The following is a 17,949-nucleotide window of genomic DNA, read 5'->3' on the forward strand; positions in this document are numbered from 1 at the left end:
AAAGAGAGAAAGAGAGAGAAAGAGAGAGAGGAGGAGAGAGTGAGTGTGGTGTTTTATCAGAACCTGAGAGTGCCAGGCGAAAGCACAGCCTGTGATTTTTCAGATAGACGTTGCCAAGAAAGCAAGTAACAATTGAAAGAGGTGTCGTTAAAAAAAGAGAATCATGCTGGGATATACAGCACCCCAAAGGACATCATGCCAACATGAATCAGATTTATGTAAAGACCCCCAAATCTCTCTAAATTCAGTGCCAGTAGTGAAACCAAATGCTTAGTCATCGCCAATTACCTTTCTACTACGCTCTCTCTGCACCCTTGCAGCCCAGCAAAGTCTTATTTAGATCTAAAATGCTGGGTACAGGCAGCATCTATAGAATAGAAGTTTTCTAAAAGGCCTTTCCCCAGGCATTTAAAGAATGAGATCACATCCATGTTGAGAACATATTTGCTTTGTTGACAACCTCTGCTGGGCCATAACAGGGGTGGGGAAACTGGGGAAAGAGAGACATTGCTGCAAGGGTACAAGGAAAACCTGCTGTGTATGAATGTATGCCTCAGAATCCTATTCACCTGCATATTGCCTTGACTTCCTTAATTGTATAGCCAATAAAAATCAAACCCTGGAGCCTGGTTCCAGGATTATCTTTACTTTTGAGATCATGAAGCTATAGATCAATTGTTAACATTCTTCGCAAACATCCCTTTTGTTCTATAAGGAATTGTCAGCATAAAACTTACTCAAAATAATTTCTCTCTGTTTAATAAGTATTCAGTTATGTTTTCAGTTCAATAACAGTTGTAAGGGAACCAGAGCTGTAAATCAGTGGGCTAGGTTCCACCGTATGTAAATAAGAACAAACAGCAGATGGAAAAGGGGGAGCTTCACAGTTACTTCTTCCAACTTAGTAAAAACAGTAAAAGAAAGAGAAAGCTCAAGTTGGGATCCAGGCGTGACAAGAACATGAAATGATGGAAGAAAAAAAATGTCTCATTAAAATAATTAAGTCATAATTGCCACTGTCATGTACGCATTGGAATCTGAAGGAGGTGCTTTAAAAGTCCTGATTTCAAAAGTGATTGAAAATTAATAAATAAATAAATAATTTTGGAGCCCAGGCATCAGGACAGTAGTGTCACTGGTCTAAAGTTCAGCCTAGGCAGTGGGAATTTTAAAATCTCCACGGGTGAACTCTATGTACAGACAGGATTAAACTCCATGAGCATTTCAGGAAGCCACTTATTCTACAAATAAGGAAGTTAGAAGATGACGACCTGTATAATCTCAGACAGCTAATAAAGGCCAGAGCCAGGCCTTGACCACAGAGCCTAGATGACAACTCTGAATACAGAGTTTCTAGAAGTCAAAAAGATTGTTCCCTCCACAAATCAGAGGAAAATGCCAAGGAAGTAGAATGTAACTAAGAGTCAGATGCAGAAATGACCATTTTTTTTTTCGGGCTCTTCTCTAGTAGTTTAATCAAGAACCTTGAAGAATCTTCTGACCACGAAGAAAGCCAACCCACAGGTTAAATACTGTATGGTCAGCCACCCAGGTAAAGCCATGTGGTGCTATCTAACAGGCCCACATAGCGGAAGCAAGCCAGTTGACTCAGCCCATAACCAAGTAAGGAGTTGTTTACTTCAAGAGTGCTCGCCATCAGGCTGGCGGGGGGCGGAGGCCAGCGCCATCTTTGAGGTGTGGCTCTTCGCAGCTCTCCACACATCACCAGCCACAGGTGAGATGGTTCAGCAGTTAAGAGCATGAACTGTTCTACCAGATCACTTACTGGAGTTTGGTTTCTAACACTCAAATCAGGTAGCTGACAATCTCTTGTAACTCTAGCTCCAAGGAGCCCACTCCCATTTGTAGAAATGATCATTTTTAACAGGAAGTCTGACGAAAGAGGTACAGAAATGACATGGAGCCTCCTAGAGACTACATCTTTTGCTCGTACCGAATTTAGCCACCCTTGAATCTTGACAAGCTCTTCAATCTAGCATATCAGCTGCATGCAGAAAGAGCAAGGCCATATTCCTAAACTAGGGAGGGATACCAGGGATGGAAAGAAGTGGGTAGAGTTGACAAATTTAGGAGCCAAAAAAATGGAACTAGGTAATTAATGGCATATGGAAAGGTGAGAAAAATCAGAGAGAAGTGTAGTTCTCAGGATACAGGCAAGAACAATGCAGTGGATGTGCTGGCATCCTCTATGAGGGAAAACCTGAGAGAGAGAGAGAGAGAGAAAGAGAGAGAGAGAGAGAGAGAGAGAGAGAGAGCTAAACCACAGTGTGATTAGGAGTGCATGGACTTCTAGACAGCTGATTTGTAGAACCAATAGAGGAGATATGAAAGAGAGAAGGGTAGGAAGGAAGGAAGAGAGGGAGGGAGGGGAGGGAGGGAGGGTAGGCGGGAGGGAGGAAGGATACATAGGGATAACCCAACCCAGGGGTCTGAGGCTTGGTACTGTACAATGTTTACTTCTTATGTTTTGTTGGCATTGCTGCTGCCAGATATGTGAGCTCTCTGTGATCCAATACCAGTGGACCCATTAAGAAGGAAAAGACTGAAACTATGCCAAAGGACATAAAAGGTTTCTGAGAGGACAGAGTGAGAGATGAGAGCCAAAGATTATATAGAAAGATTCATCTTAGATGTAAGGCGGGATTATGAGAGGAAGAACGGACGAAAATGTCATAAGAATCTCCAGAGTAGAGGGCATACAGTCATAGCTTTTCTCTGTGAAATCTGGCTGAGATATAAAACAAGGGTTTGTCTTTAAAAAAATAATTCTATCCCTTCACACATGGCCATATACATCCTGGTAGGTTGAGCACTCTGGGAGAAAGAGGCCTTTCATGTATAACTAAAGAGAGAAATAAAAGGTTTCCTCTCAATACCCTGGCCAGTATGCAGTAAGGATAGGAAGCATCCAGCTAAGTAGAAAGCTGACCATCCCCAAGGGCATAGTTTTTTGGAGTAAGGTGCATTAAAACTAATATTTTATTATATTTTAATCAATAAAAACAAGACAAAAAAATCACTGCCTAGGCCAAAAAGATCTCTGGCAATTAGGTTTGTTGTTGTTCTTCTAGTTTGTTTTGTTTTCTTTGTTTTTTAGATTCCTTCAATAAATCTTGAGGTCATTTATTGTCTTCAGTGGCATTTTAATGAAGTATACACAATTTGATAAAATCAGGCTAAGCAGCTTGTTTTCAAAGAAGCTGCCTTGGCCATTCCAAGGTATTATAATGGCTATCAAATGTATTAGAGGCTTAAGAATAGAATTTTCCATAGGTTTTTCAAGCTCTTTCTCTGCACCCTGCTGATTGACATTCCAAGTGGAAATACACTGCAGCAAATGGCAAATGGATTTCAGCTCATTGTCTGAATGAAGAATGACAAATAGTTTACTCTTATGTGGCATTCCTTTCCCCCTCCTGCCTCTGTCTACTCTAAATCAATACTTTGATAACTCACTCTCTTTGTGGCTTTCATCAATGTCAAAATGTAAGCAAATTGCTTCACTTCTTGCCACACTTGGTCCTTCTTTTGTCCTTGAGAACCCCCCTCATGCCCCCCCTCTCTTTTATGGATTTATTCTATAACATTTTCTGTGACATAGTACTGAACTACCCTAACAGACTTTCAGACCAAGAGAAATCTTTGAAGATGATTAATGTCATTTGTTGACATGCCAATGCAAATAAGATAATGATTTTAGCATGTTGGAACCAGGAAGATAAATCATAGAACACTTTTGATTTTTATCACTGGACTAGTCTACAGAATCATACAATAACATCGCCTTTAGTCAACTTGTATGCCCTGTGAGAGCAAAAGCCTATCATAATTTTCAAATAAAGTGGGAAAGAGAAATAATATTCTTCATCAAACCTTGACCTAGTGCTCCAAGAGCCATCATATAGCATTAATGGAAATCACTTAAAGTAGGAGTCATCAGGTTAAGTTATGCACACAAAATGTTTATTTAGAGTCAAAGACCAAACTGTAATATACAAGTATTAACTAAAATATTACTGTGATAAATCTACAACATTCAGGCTAAGGGTCCTCTAAGTAAAGCATTTGTTTGTTTCAGATTTTCTCAATCAACACTGAAAATACAGTTCATTTGGTCTATGGCAGTGGTTAGTTCTCTTTCTCAACAATGAGTATGTAAAAGTAGACTCTCTTCATTCTTTGCACCACATGAATTGGTTCATAATATCCTACATCAGATAATAGAAAGTTGCACATGTATCTATATCCATGCTATTCTTACATCGTGAGCTTTAAAAAAATGAGACTCTCCTGTCATCTCCTTCCCACTCCCATTTCTCTCTCTCTTCTCACCTTTTCTCCCCACATCCTTTCATATAAGTAGGTAATGGTGGTAATACTGATTCAATTAAATACATGCCAATGGTGTTTTACAGTCAGGGGATTCAGTTCATCTCATGATTGGTTATAGTTCCCTTCCAGTCTTTGCTTCTGCCTATAAAGAAATTCTACAAAACAAGTTCAAATCCTTACTCATATCCATGAATCTCATCCTGATGTTTCAATCCCTTTTTTGAGTTACTTCCAGCCTTTAATCAGTATAAAATGAATATATGATGCATTATTTTGTTTCTATTTATATTTATTTAGTCTTCCTAACAAGATCAAGAAAAGTTGAGAACAAGAACCAAGACATGGACCGAATAAGACTATAGATATAGCCAGGTGGTGGTGGCCCAGCGCTTGGGAGGCAGAGGCAGGTGTATTTCTGAGTTCAAGGCCAGCCTGGTCTACAGAGTGAGTTCCAGGACAGCCAAGGCTATACATAGAAACCCTGTCTTGAACCGCCCCCCCAAAAAAAGGACTATAGATATATATATAAGAATGCCAACAGGTATCCTGCAAATTCTACTTTCAGTAATTTTTATGACTTTGTATATCATATATGATTTGTACATGATTTTCTATCTCATATTCACACTAAATACTGACATGAGGCTGATGCTTAGTAAAGACAAGTTCATACCCTCATGAATTTTGAACTCTCCGCTTGAAATTTTAACTAGATAAACTAGGCAAGAGCAAGAAATAGAAGGCATACAAATACTAAAAGAAGAAATAAAAGCATCCCTGTTTATAGATTATATGGCCCTGTATACAGAAAAACCCAAAACTCCATCAAATGACTCATAAAATGATAAATTCCATAATGTTACAAGATACAAAACAAATGCACAAAACAACTAGCATAATATATCCCAATAAAACTGATGAGAAGGAAACTGTAAAGGCAAATCCATTCACAATAACTAAGAATTACAATATGCAGGACTAGATTAGCACAGGAAATAAAAGACATCTACAATGAAAAGTATGGTTCTGTGTTTAAGGAAAGAAGGGAACCCAGACATTGGAAAGACCTCCTCCCATTTTCATGAGAGGTATAATTAATATTGCTAAAATGTCCATGATACTCAAAATGATTTGCAGATTCAAAACAATTTCTGGGTAAATACTTTTTTATTTTTTACAGAACTAGCAAACACCATCGTGAAATTGATACAGAGGCAAAGAAGATCCCAAATAGCCCAAACAATCTTGAGAAAAAAGAGCAAAGCTAAAGGCATCACAATATCTAATTTTGAGACATACAACAAAGGCATAAGCAAAACAGCATGGTATTGGCATGAGAACAGGCACACAAGCCAATGGAGCAGAACAGGAATGCCAGAAATAAACCCATGCATCTACAGCCAACTGATTCCCAACAAACAGCCAAAACATGCATTTCCTTCTTCAGTAAAATGGTACTGAGAAGACGGGATATTCACATATATATAATATTGAACTAGTTCCCTGTCTCTCACTTTGTACAATGAAGGAAGGAGAATGGATCCAAGAAACTACTAGAAAGAAACAGAGTAAACAGTTCCAAACATTGGAGTAGATCATGATTTTTTTTTTCAATTTGATCCTCAAAGGATAGAAAACGAAAGCAAAAATACAGGATTGGAATTCATCAAATTAGAAATCCTAAAGGAACAAAGTGAAGAACCAACCTAGTAAATAGAAGAAAATACCTGTGAGCTAATCATCTGTTTAAGTATTAATATCCTAGCCATACAAAGTACAAAAAGAGAGAGAGAGAGAGAGAGAGAGAGAGAGAGAGAGAGAGAGAGAGAGAAGGAAATGCCAAGGAATCCGGTTTTTAAATGGGCAAAAAATCTGAATAGAAATGTCTCAAAAGAAGAAATACAAATGGCCAAGCAGCCTATGAAAGAAAACACTCAGTGTCATTAGCCATTGGGGAAGCAGAGGTTACAGCCAGTGTCATCTCACTCCAGTGTCATTTCACTCTTTTACTTCCTGTGCTAATCTAGTTTTGGCTATTGTTTTTAAATGACAAATGTTAGTGATGAAATAGTATGCTACATGTAGATACTAAAGGTAATAATAAGTCAACCTGAAACTCAAAGAGTAATTATTAGAGGCTGGAGCATAGAGGAACTAGCACATGAAAAGCTAAATTTGATGGCTATAGTTTCTGTACATATACTAAACCATCATACTGAGTATTCTTGTCAAAAATGAAAAAATGCTTCTAGTAGATACTTAATAAGGAACTGAAATTGAATCAAATGTTTTTCATGTATGCAAATCTATAATAATCACCCAGTATAAGAGAAAATATCAAGCTCTTACAGATAGTATGTGACTTCCCAAATATAACCGAGATTTAATAAGATGAAACTTAAAATGAGGGAGAAGTATATGGCATTCCTTTTTATATAAAATCATTATTTGAAACAGACCTATTCAAATTGAGTGATTCAAACTCCATCTATGGAATCCATCCATGGAAGAGCAGATAACTTGGTAAGTTAACCAAGTCTACTTTTAAATTGGTGGTATCAACATTATCTCTCTCTCTCTCTCTCTCTCTCTCTCTCTCTCTCTCTCTCTCTCTCTCTCTCTCTCTCTCATTTTCTCTTTCTGTGTGTGTGCCTGTCTGTCTGTCTGTATGTGTCTATCTCTATCTCTATCTCTTTCTTTATCACCATATACCATTGAAGTAGAATAAAGTCTGATTCCTCTATATCAAACTACTTCAAACCACTTTATTAGTGAAAAGGAAAAATGGACATCATTATTAACATTTGTAGTTAACTAAAAAGGGAGAGGATATATTCTCAGGAAAGGTCAACTGTCATTTTACTAGAAATGCAAACATTAAATGAACTCATAAATATTACATATAATTGATTCATTGGGCTATAAATATTTATATAAATTAGTTTGAATTAGCTTCTGATAAAAAAATATAATAATGTCATTAAAATAAGTAAAAAATAGACCTACAATGGAAGCAGAACAAGTGGCTAAGCCAAAAAGAATCTAAGCACAGGAACTACTGTGGTTTCTGGCAGTCAAGTGAGCTAATAAATCACATCACACTGTCAGGACTAGCAAACTTGCATAGCCATTAAACATGTTGGAAAAAGAAAAAAAAAAGAATATCCCATTATTTGGGCCCAAGTAATGCTATAAAGCATGTTAGTCTAGTGGCATAAAAGTTTAGCATTTCCTTTCATCAAAAGCCACACAGCTGTAAGACTGAGCTAGGAACAGGAAGAATATCCTTTTCGTTGAATATGCATATACAAGCTCTTTCCAATCTTATAATTTATCATGTCCTGTTTGCCACTTTGCTGCTCTCAGAGGGAATGGGACAGAAACTAGAATAATATTTACAAGTTAACTGTGTCATCCTAATGGCTCAGCTCTTGACTTTAGCTGTGATAACTCCACCCTTCTCCCCAGCAAGTAACTATGTTTAGTTATTCCCTATATTCAGATCTGATTAAGGCACAAATACTTTCTTAAAATAAATGAGTCTCTAGTACCAGGCTTTTGCACTGCAGAGGTATAATCCAATTTGCTTGTCCAGATGGTGACCAATAAAATGTGGCAAGAGCAACACTGTCCAATGCTGTCCCAAGGTGTAGAAAACAAATGTGAAAAGTGGGCCAAATGTGTCACAATCATGGCAGCACCCCCAAGGCCAAAGCCAAGAATAATGTCCACACTTATTTCAAAAGAATTCCCAATGTGCTATCTAAATTACTTCTTTTGCTGAATGTCATTTTACCAAAGATTGCATAAGTGAGTTGTCAACACTGGGGTCTAAGAATATTTACTGCAACAGGATTCAGCCCATAGAGAGTTGTGAAACCTGGATCTGTTATAAAAATTATATTTGGCTCCTTGAGTAGTTTCTTGAGATTCTCCTATGAGCCAAACTAATGTTAAATAATAGGGGAGCTTCTGGGCTGTGGCCAAGCCAATGGCATTAAAAAGATCTTTATTCCAGGGATGGAAAGATGCCCCAGCAGTTAAGAGTGTGTGCTGCTCTTGCAGAGGATCACAGTTTGGTTCCTAGTACCTACTAACAAACATTCACAACTCTAGCTTTAGAGGATTTTATACCCTTTCCTGGCCTTCACAGGCACCCACATGCATGTGCATGTACTAACCCAGAAACATACACATACACATAAATTTAAAAAGTCTTTAAAAAAAGAAAAGAAAGAAATAGGGTTTTATTCCAACTGAAAGCTCTTAAGCAGGAACCAATGGAGGCCTAGTAATGACAAAAGTCCCTGTATTTCTCTCATTCTAAGATAGATTACAAATAGGCAATCTGCATGCAGAAGATGCCACAGCCTGTGTCAAAACTGTCGTATTATAAACTCTTACCTTCCCTGTTAATGGTAGGCATGAGCCGCAGAAGAAACATGTGCTAACATTGACTGGCTACTTACTGTGCATGATGGATTGTGCTGACCCAACTATAAGAATTATCTCATCTAATCCTCACGCCAAATCAAAAAGGTAGGTACTATTTTACCTCTATCTGTGATAATCTGAAATTGCAGCTTTAGTTTTGCATCCTTTCCTTCACCCACAGCCTATGCTATATGGCTTTTTAGATAGTCTCAATCATAGTCCAGCTCTTCTTGTCCTGCCTTTGGGCTTGCTTTGGTCAACAGGATGTATTCATGGCATTTTTATTAGCTACTTGCTTGGGTGATGTGATAAAATACCTGACAAAAAATAGGGGGAAGGAGGAAGGGTTGACATTGGCTCTGGTGTATCAGGGTGAGGAAGACATGACAATGGGACTATGGGGAAGCTGGTCACATTGTATCACAGTCAGGAAACAGAGAACAATGAATATGTCTTTATATTCAGCCAAGGGTCCCAGTCCATTGAACACTGCTGCCCATACTTGAGTCTTTCCTCCTCAACTAAATCTAAATACTCTCAGAGGTGTGTTTCTATAGTGATTCTAAATCTAGTCGAGATGACAATGAAGATTAAGCATCACGACTTTTATGTCAGTTCTGAGCCTGAGCGTCAGGAGACCTCACATGCTTCTACTTGCTCACTTGCACCTCTGCCATCACTATGGGTGCATGCCCAAGCTAGACAGATGAGAGAAGGAAGGCACATGGAGTAGGGCCTAGTTGTCCCAGTCACTTCTGCCAAAACTAATCTTGATGGGCCAACCCCCAGACATTTGAGCAAGCACAGCCAAAATCATCAGATCTGTAGAGGGGACCACCACAGACTCCAGATGCACCACAAGTAATTGCTTTTTGCTAAATGCCAGTTTGATGTTGTGAGTGATTGTTACACTGCTTTCTTCTAACAATAGATAGTCATGAACAATTTATAAATATGAAAATAGGTTCAAAGAGGTTAACTAATTTTCCTAACTTTGTTCAAGTACATACTGATTTTGAGATACCAATGTAACAAGGTTAATATTCTAAAACCCAAATCATTTCATTTTCCCTACTTCAGGCAGGTCTTTAGCAGAGTCTCTCTAAAAACTGACCCTGTTGCTAGCTGGTACTATTTATTGGATAGACTAAGCAAGGACACTTGGTTGTCAGAGTATTTATTCTGTGCATAATCTGTGTTCAAAGGAATCTTTACACTAGATAATGATCTTCCTGGGAGCATCTCGCATAAGTACTGCATCTGTAGTGAACAAAGAACCACTAAGTATAAGGGCAGTGCTTTAATGCATGACACTGACTTTCAGGTGACTTCTGCCATCAACGATAGAGTTACATCTCATTTATTCAACCACTAAGAGAAATGGTGAACAAGGGAATTGAAGAACTTAAAGAATATTAATGGGAGCACATCAATTCAATTATCTTGGCTCACTGATGAGGTGAGCTCCTAGTATATGGAGGTTTCAAGTTCAAAGTTACCACTGCAATTGGACCCATGTGGGTATTTAAGTCTTTAACACCAGCTGAAGCAGTATGAGGTAGGAGGAGAATTCCATTCTTAGGATAAGAGTTATACCACAATTGTTCACATAGAGAGCAGCCCAGACAAATAGAAGACACTGTAGTCATCTGTAGGTCATCTATGGCTTTACTAGTTGGAGGGACAGGGTGGAAACTTCTTCAGAGTACAAGAACCTGAACTGTTCTAAGCAATAAATAAAACTCCTATTCTTCACCTAGTCACCTAAAAATGAAATATAATGAAATATTTAATTAGATTAAACTTCTGTGTAGAAAATATTTTAGTATCTAATGAGTCCATTTAGCTTTCATCTGAGAACTGACAGAGTCTCCCTTTGACCAAACTTTAGTCAGTCTCCCTTGAGCCCTTTTTTCAGTTGAATCTTAATATTGCCCTCCTCCTTAGCCTCCACCCCCATCCTGTGCTTCCCAGACCTGCCTTGCCAACTTTGAGCAAAAATTCTGCTCAATAGAGTTAGAAGGAATTTTTAATATTCAAAGTCTCATCACTCTCAGTATCAGATCATCACTCTTAGTACCCTTTATTCCCTATGCTTAATATCTGGTTACCTTGGTCTACCTGTGGCGAGAATAAGTTTGGTTAAGATTTTCCTTCTCTCCATGTTTCCTCTCCAGACTTTGCTCTCTAATTCTGCTTACTGGCTATAAACCTCTTGGTTTCTTTGCTAACAGGCATGGTTGAGTGTAAGCTCTTTTTTTCTATTGCAAGAGAGATGATACCTAATGCAGTAGTCCTAAACAAAGCCTGTTGTTGTTGTAGGGCTGCAGAGATTAATTTAGCAGTTAAGAGTGTTTATTGCTCTTGTGGAAGACCCAGCTTTGGTTCCCAGCACACACGTGGTGGCTCATAACTGCCTGAAACGCCAATCTCAGGGGAACTAATACCCTCTTTTCTAGCCCCAACAGGCTCCTCTACGCATATGATACACAGATTCAAACAGGCTCACATACACACAGATAAACAAAATTACATTTTTAAAAAGGAAAACAAAGAAGCCCTTATTAGTCTAACAAGCAACAAAAACTGTTGTGTTAGTGTTTTCCTTTGATGGGACATATTGTATGATTAAAAACAGAAAACGTGAGCAGACAGCAAAAAATAGCGCCTGGTGGAGCTGAGATGCATGAGTGAACTTAGGGTGTTTGAGAATAGGGTGTGTATAATGAAATAAAACAAGATATGAATGAAGAATAAAAACAAACACATAAACAAACAAATTCAGCTTAGCCAAAATGTTCAGAAGGGAATTCTGACTTTACTGAATTTTCTAGAAACTAGTAAATTTTCTAATAAAAATTCTTTTAAAAATTCAGCACAATAAACATGTTGTTCTTTAATATGTATGTCCACATTTATGCTTAGTAACTATGGAATGCAAGTAATAATTTTTTTAAAAAAAGTTTTGAAAAGTACAGTCTTGATTCACTACTTCAAATATTAGAGATCACTTGTTAGAATTGTTTATGTAGAAAACACTGTAAATTGGGCTTGGTATGCAGACTGAACCAAAGACATGCCTACAGTGTTGTTTTACATCAAAACTCTGATGGTCCTCTTGTTTCTTATTGTTTGCTTCTTTCTTTGGAGAAACATATGAACACAAAAAAAGGAATTCAACTAGTTGGATTTCAATTAAGTTTCACTGCCTTTTTCTTTAAAATGTTGAAATGCTAGAAACAAAATGTCCTCTGTTTCCAGCCTCTAAAAATCTAAGAAATGGGAAATGGGTGCCTTTTGATCTCTCTCTCTCTCTCTCTCTCTCTCTCTCTCTCTCTCTCTCTCTCTCTCTCTCTCTCTCTCTCGGACAGGGCTTCTCTGTGTAGCTCTGGCTGTCCTGGAACTCACTCTGTAGACCAGGCTGAGCTTGAACTCAGAAATCCTCCTGCCTCTGCCTCTCAAGTGCTGGGTTTAAAGGCGTGCCACCACTGCCTGGCGTGCCTTTTGCTTTTGTATCTTATTAGAGTATGCTTCTAACAAGTTTGGATTAATTGAATTAAATTGAATTGAAAAAGCCACTATGAAGTCTCTGAGTTCCCCATTCTAGAAATTTATGCTGATGCAGATGTCTTTCAGGGAGCAGCTAGAGAATACATTCTAGTCTGGCTTTTATGTGGCCCTCAAATGTCTGCGTGCCAAAGGCTTTCCCTCAAGATGGTGCTATCCCAACATGGTAGAGCCTTTGTATAGGACCTAGGGAAAGATATTTAACTCATTGGATCCCTGCACCTTCCTCTTCCCACCCCCTGTCTATAAGGTAAGTGCTGTGTTATACAACATGCATCTTCAGTGAGAGGCTGTATTGTCACAGGTCAAAAAGCAATAGGGCCACCTGGCCGCAAACTGGAAGTACCACAACTATGGTTTCTTTTGTGTGTGTGTGTGTGTGTGTGTGTGTGTGACATTTATCTCATGTAAGCTAATTATTTCAAAAGTTAATTATAATTAACAGAAAACTAATTCACAATAGAACATAGACTTATGCCAGATTAATTGGATTTAGACCTGACCTAAGCAATTTTCATGCTTTGGGGGCAATTGATGTATACTGTCCAAGCCTCAGCTCTGTGGATCTGGAAAGTAGAAACACTAAGAGTAATCACAAGTTCAATGGTTCCACATCTGGAATGTGCTTAGAACAGTACTGGACATACAGGTAAACCCCAGTTAATGCTGCTACCATAATCTTCATCACTAGATTTAATTATATCATAACTATTGCACCAGATATCATGACAATAATTTCTATGCCTTACTTTCCTAGGAATCTTCATGTGACCTCTAATAACACTAAGATATTTTCCTGTGCATTTAAAGTAGCAGTTATGGGCTGGGGAGATAGCTAAGTGGTCAAAGTATGCAAGAATTAGGACCCGAGTTCACATTCCCAAAACCCATGTAAGAAGCTGGAAGTGTCTGTGCTTAAAATTCCAGCAGTAGGTAGGTGTGGCTTGCTAGGCAGTGAGTTTTACCAAATTGGTGAGGTTCTAGGTACACTGAGAGACCCTTTCTCAGAAAAAGAAAAGCAGAGCACCAAAAAGGAAAATACCTGATGTCAACCTCTCCCTCTGCTGGCACACTGAAACAACAATCCTTTACATTGGATTAGGGTATTAAACTTAAATTACTTTCACCTGCTCTGTTATGCTAAATTTTTACTTAACTCTGATCTTAAGGCTTGCACAGACAGAGCTTTCCCCACTAAGCTGTCTTACCAGCCTATTACTTTTAAAAAACATAATCCCTAAGTAGTTTAAACCTATACACAGGGCCCATATCCTCGCTCTGTCAGATAGTGTTTCATCAGACCACAAAGGCAACAAAGATCAAAAGAGGTCTCCCATCTCCTTTCCCTCACTCCACTGGCCAGTCCCTTAGGTGCCATAGAAGCAAGACTTGTAGCTGACATCTCTGTCCTGTCCTCTGAATGGCAGAAGATTGGTTCTATCTCCCCTCTTTAGGTGGCACTGTGTTGAAAGACTCTTTTTCTATATCCTGTTTGTCTCATTGCTAATTAAATTGGCTAAAATCCAATAATTCTGTGAGTGAAGGAATAAGGGCCGGGGTCAGTGTGCCTGCATTTACCCAGGTATACTTGCACTTAGAAAACCATAAAGAAACAGTAGTGTGCAATTACACACACACACACACACACACACACACACACACACACACACACACACACACAAGAAGATCAGTGGATTGAGAGAGGCAAAGAGCTAAGGCAGTAGACAGGGATAAGGAAGAAGTCACTTTCCCTCTAGAAAGGAAACCTTGAAATGAATTATTTGCTCCCTCTCAGCCACTATAAGATAACAGGAATGTCAGGGGATAGCAACCAGAAACCATTAGGCCAACCCTGTTGTGGAGGTGACTCAAGAAACATTAAAAAAAACAGGCATCTGTCAGAAAAAAAATACTATTTTTAAGGGCAAATTCAGTAATTTAGGGAGTGGGACAGGATACAAGTCCAGAGGCTCCAAGCCAGGATTTGACACAAATCTCAATCATTTAGATTTTCAGGGACTGAAACCTGGAGCATTACTCACACTATAACCATCTGAGTAAACAAAGTATCGATGTCCAAGACAACTGGCCTGGCCTGACCTGACCTGCTCCACTGAATCACCGGGGCTTCTGTTTCAGGTGATAATTATTTTCTAGTGGGTGAACTGAGAGACTTGCCACTCAAAGTGTGGTAGCTGGAACAGCAGCAGGATAAAATGGGAACTTACTAGGAATTGGGGTCCTAGACTAGACCAAGTTAAAGGGAATCTTTTTAAAATGCAGTGGGTTTGCCATCTTGCAATGGATTCTGCAATGTTACAAGGCCACATGATTTGATCACACAGGAGGGTTTTAAAAGTACCTGAGTTTTTAACCTTCTGATCATAGTCATTTGTTTAACAGACTCCTGTGGGTAAATAAACTATCACAGTCTCTCAGTCTAAATTAGACTTTCTGGAATTTGCCCCAGTGTAGCTTTTCTTTTTCTTCAGACTGTTCTTAATAATCCAGATTAAAAAAAAAAAAAAAAAAAAAAAAAAAAAAAAAAAACAAGTACTTAGGCTCTTAGCTGGGATCCCTAAAATGAGACTAGAAAAAAACAGTTTTGTTTTCTCTTACAAGTTTCCTACTTAACTATCCCCTGAGGCAAATCATTTGGGCACAGGGGAAGCGGATCACTTAATGTAAAAAAGAAGAATATCTGTACAATTAATATACTATCCTCATGTATATCAAAATAAGTGGAGAAAGCATCAAAATCAACTAATTTTAAAATGCTATACCCTGAGACTTGAAAAGAAGACATGTGCACCAAAACTGTAAACTTCCTACTTTTCAGAATAGTTAAAATATGTATGCCGAACCTCTCCCAGCAAACATACTCTTTTTATTCATCCATTGCATTTATATCCTCTTGTGATTTTAGCGATATCCCTGTGATTATTTAATAAGGTTTCCATGTATTTAGTCTGGCCAAAGAGCAAACAAAAGCATTCAAGAATACTGAGCATTTTAAAAACAAAGCATTCATGTCTTGGTAGACCTGTTTGGAATAGACCTGTTTATTTAAAAAATATGTTCTGAAACTTGACAGAAGTTCTCCAAAGATAGTAAAAAACAAAATAACAAAAGAGAATGTATTTAGATTAGTGGTATTTAAAAATAAACTCCACAGGCAGAGTACCGTACACATAATAAATAAAAATAAACTCCAGTAAAGAATACATAATACCCACAATTTGATATTATTATTATTATATAACACCAACCATTTGTTTTTTTGTTTTGGGGGTTTTGTTTTGTTTTGTTTTGTTTTTTGTTTGGATGGTTTTGTGTTTTTTCTTTTTTTGTTTGTTTGTTTGTTTGTTTGTTTGAGACAGAGTTTCTCTGAGTAGCCCTGGCTGCCCTGGTACTCACTCTATAGACCAAGTTGGCCTCAAACTCAGAAATCCGTCTCTGCCTTCCAAGTGCTGGGATTAAAGGCGTGCACCACCACTGCCCAGTAACACCAACCATTTGAACCACCATGACTTAATAGATTTTGTCTTTATCTTCAAACTCAATGATTATAAACTACCTATGTCCAATATGCTTATATTTCTACATCCGATTGATAAGGCAGTACTCTATCAGTGAATCACACATGGATATTTTGCTTACTAGCTCTGGTAGAATGTAATTTATACAGAGAAAATTCACATAAAAGTGACTAAATAAAATGTATAACTCAAAAGTGCACTCCCAATAGCAAAAGTAGCAAAAATAATGACCTGACTAAACATGGACAAAAGACCTGATTTTCCAAAGACATGCAAATAGCCAAGAGATGTACAAAAATCCATTACATGTCACTAGTCAGGAAAATAAAAATCAAAACCACAGTAATAAGGACACATGCTCCACTATGTTCATAGCAGCCTTATTTATAATAGCCAGAAGCTGGAAACAACCCAGATGTCCCTCAACAGAGGAAATGGATACAGAAAACGTAGTACATTTAAATCAGCTATTAAAAACAATGAATTTATGAAATTCTTAGGAAAATGGATGGATCTGGAGAATATCATCCTGAGAGAGGTTATCCAGTCACAAAATGGTATGCACTCACTGATAAGTGGATAATAGCCCAGAAGATCGAAATACACAAAGTACAATCCACAAACTACAAGAAACTCAAGAAGGAAGACCAAAGTGTGGATACTTCATTCCTTCATAAAAGGGGGAACAAAATACCCATGGAAGGAGTTGTAGAGATTAACTATGGAGCAGAGACTGAAGGAAGGACAATTCAGAGACTGCTCCACCTGGGAATCCTTCCCATATTCAATTATCAAATCCAGACACTATTGTGGATGCCAGCAAGTGCTGGCTGACAGGAGCCTGATATAGCTGTCTCCTGAGAGACTCTGACAGTACCCAACTAATTTAGAAGTAGAGGCTCATAGCCATGCATTAGACTGAGCAGAGGGTCCCCAATGAAGGAGCTAGAGAAAGGACCCAAGGAGCTGAAGGGTTTGCAGCCCTTAGCATGAACAACAATATGAACTAACTAGTACCCTCAGAGCTCCCAAGGACTAAAACTTCAACCAAAGAGTACACATGATGGGACTCATGGCTCCAGCAGCATGTGTAAAGAAGAGGATGGCCAAGTCAGTCATCAATGGGAGGAGAGGCCCTTGGCCCTGTGAAGGTTCTATGCTCCAGTGTAGGGGAATGCCAGGGCCAGGAAGCCAGAGAAGGTGAGTTGGTGAGCAGGGGGGAGGGAGGAGGGAACCTGGGCTTTCCCCCCCCCAGGGGAAACTGGGGAAGGAGATGTCATTTGAAATGTAAATAAAGAAAATCTTTAATCCCAGCACTTGGGAGGCAGAAGAAGGGAGATTTCTGAGTTCAGGGTCAGCCTGGTCTATGGAGTTCCAAGACAGCCAAGAGTACACAGAGAAACCCTGTCTCAAAAAAACAAAATCAGACAACACCCAGAGGAAGCTCCACTCCCAGGTGCTCTGACACACACAGGATCAGAGGTAAGCAGGAACCAACATCTGTCCCAACACTGGGAGTAACTGGGACCAGCGGGACCAGGCACACAGGAACTCCTCCAGCCCAGTGACTCCTGTTCCTTCCAGTCTGTCTGGGTTACTGTTCTGAGCAGACCTTGGGCACAAGCTCTGCTGCCAGTCCCACAACTCACAGAGAAAGCCACACGCCCAGGTGATTTAACAAGCCCAGGATCCCAGGATCTGAGAATCACAGGATCACAGAGTCAGCTTGATTCTGAGGAGTTCTGACACAACCAGGATCACAGGAAGGGCATGCTCCAGTCAGATTTAGCAAGGGCAGGTAGCACTAGAGTTAACCAGATGCCGGGGGCAAGCGTAAGAAAATAAACAACACAAACCAAGGTCACTTGCCATCATCAGAACCCAATTCCCCACCATAGCAAGTCCTGGACACACCATTACACTGGAAAAGCAAGATTCAGATATAAAATCACTTTCATGATGATGATACAGGACCTTAAGAAAGACATAAATAGCACCCTCAAAAAATACAGGAGAGCACAGGTAAAGAGCTAGAAGCTCTTAAAGAGGAAACACA

At 38.9% G+C, this 17,949-nt stretch overlaps 1 protein-coding gene across 3 annotated transcripts in view; it reads right to left on the minus strand.

The window, feature by feature from the left end:
• Positions 1–17,949, minus strand: part of Phex (phosphate regulating endopeptidase homolog X-linked) — a 258,664-nt gene that overhangs the window by 152,336 nt on the left and 88,379 nt on the right. The window lies entirely within an intron of this gene.

This window comes from Mastomys coucha, chromosome X (genome assembly GCF_008632895.1).
Source record: "Mastomys coucha isolate ucsf_1 chromosome X, UCSF_Mcou_1, whole genome shotgun sequence".
NCBI classification, from domain to species: Eukaryota; Metazoa; Chordata; class Mammalia; order Rodentia; family Muridae; genus Mastomys; species Mastomys coucha.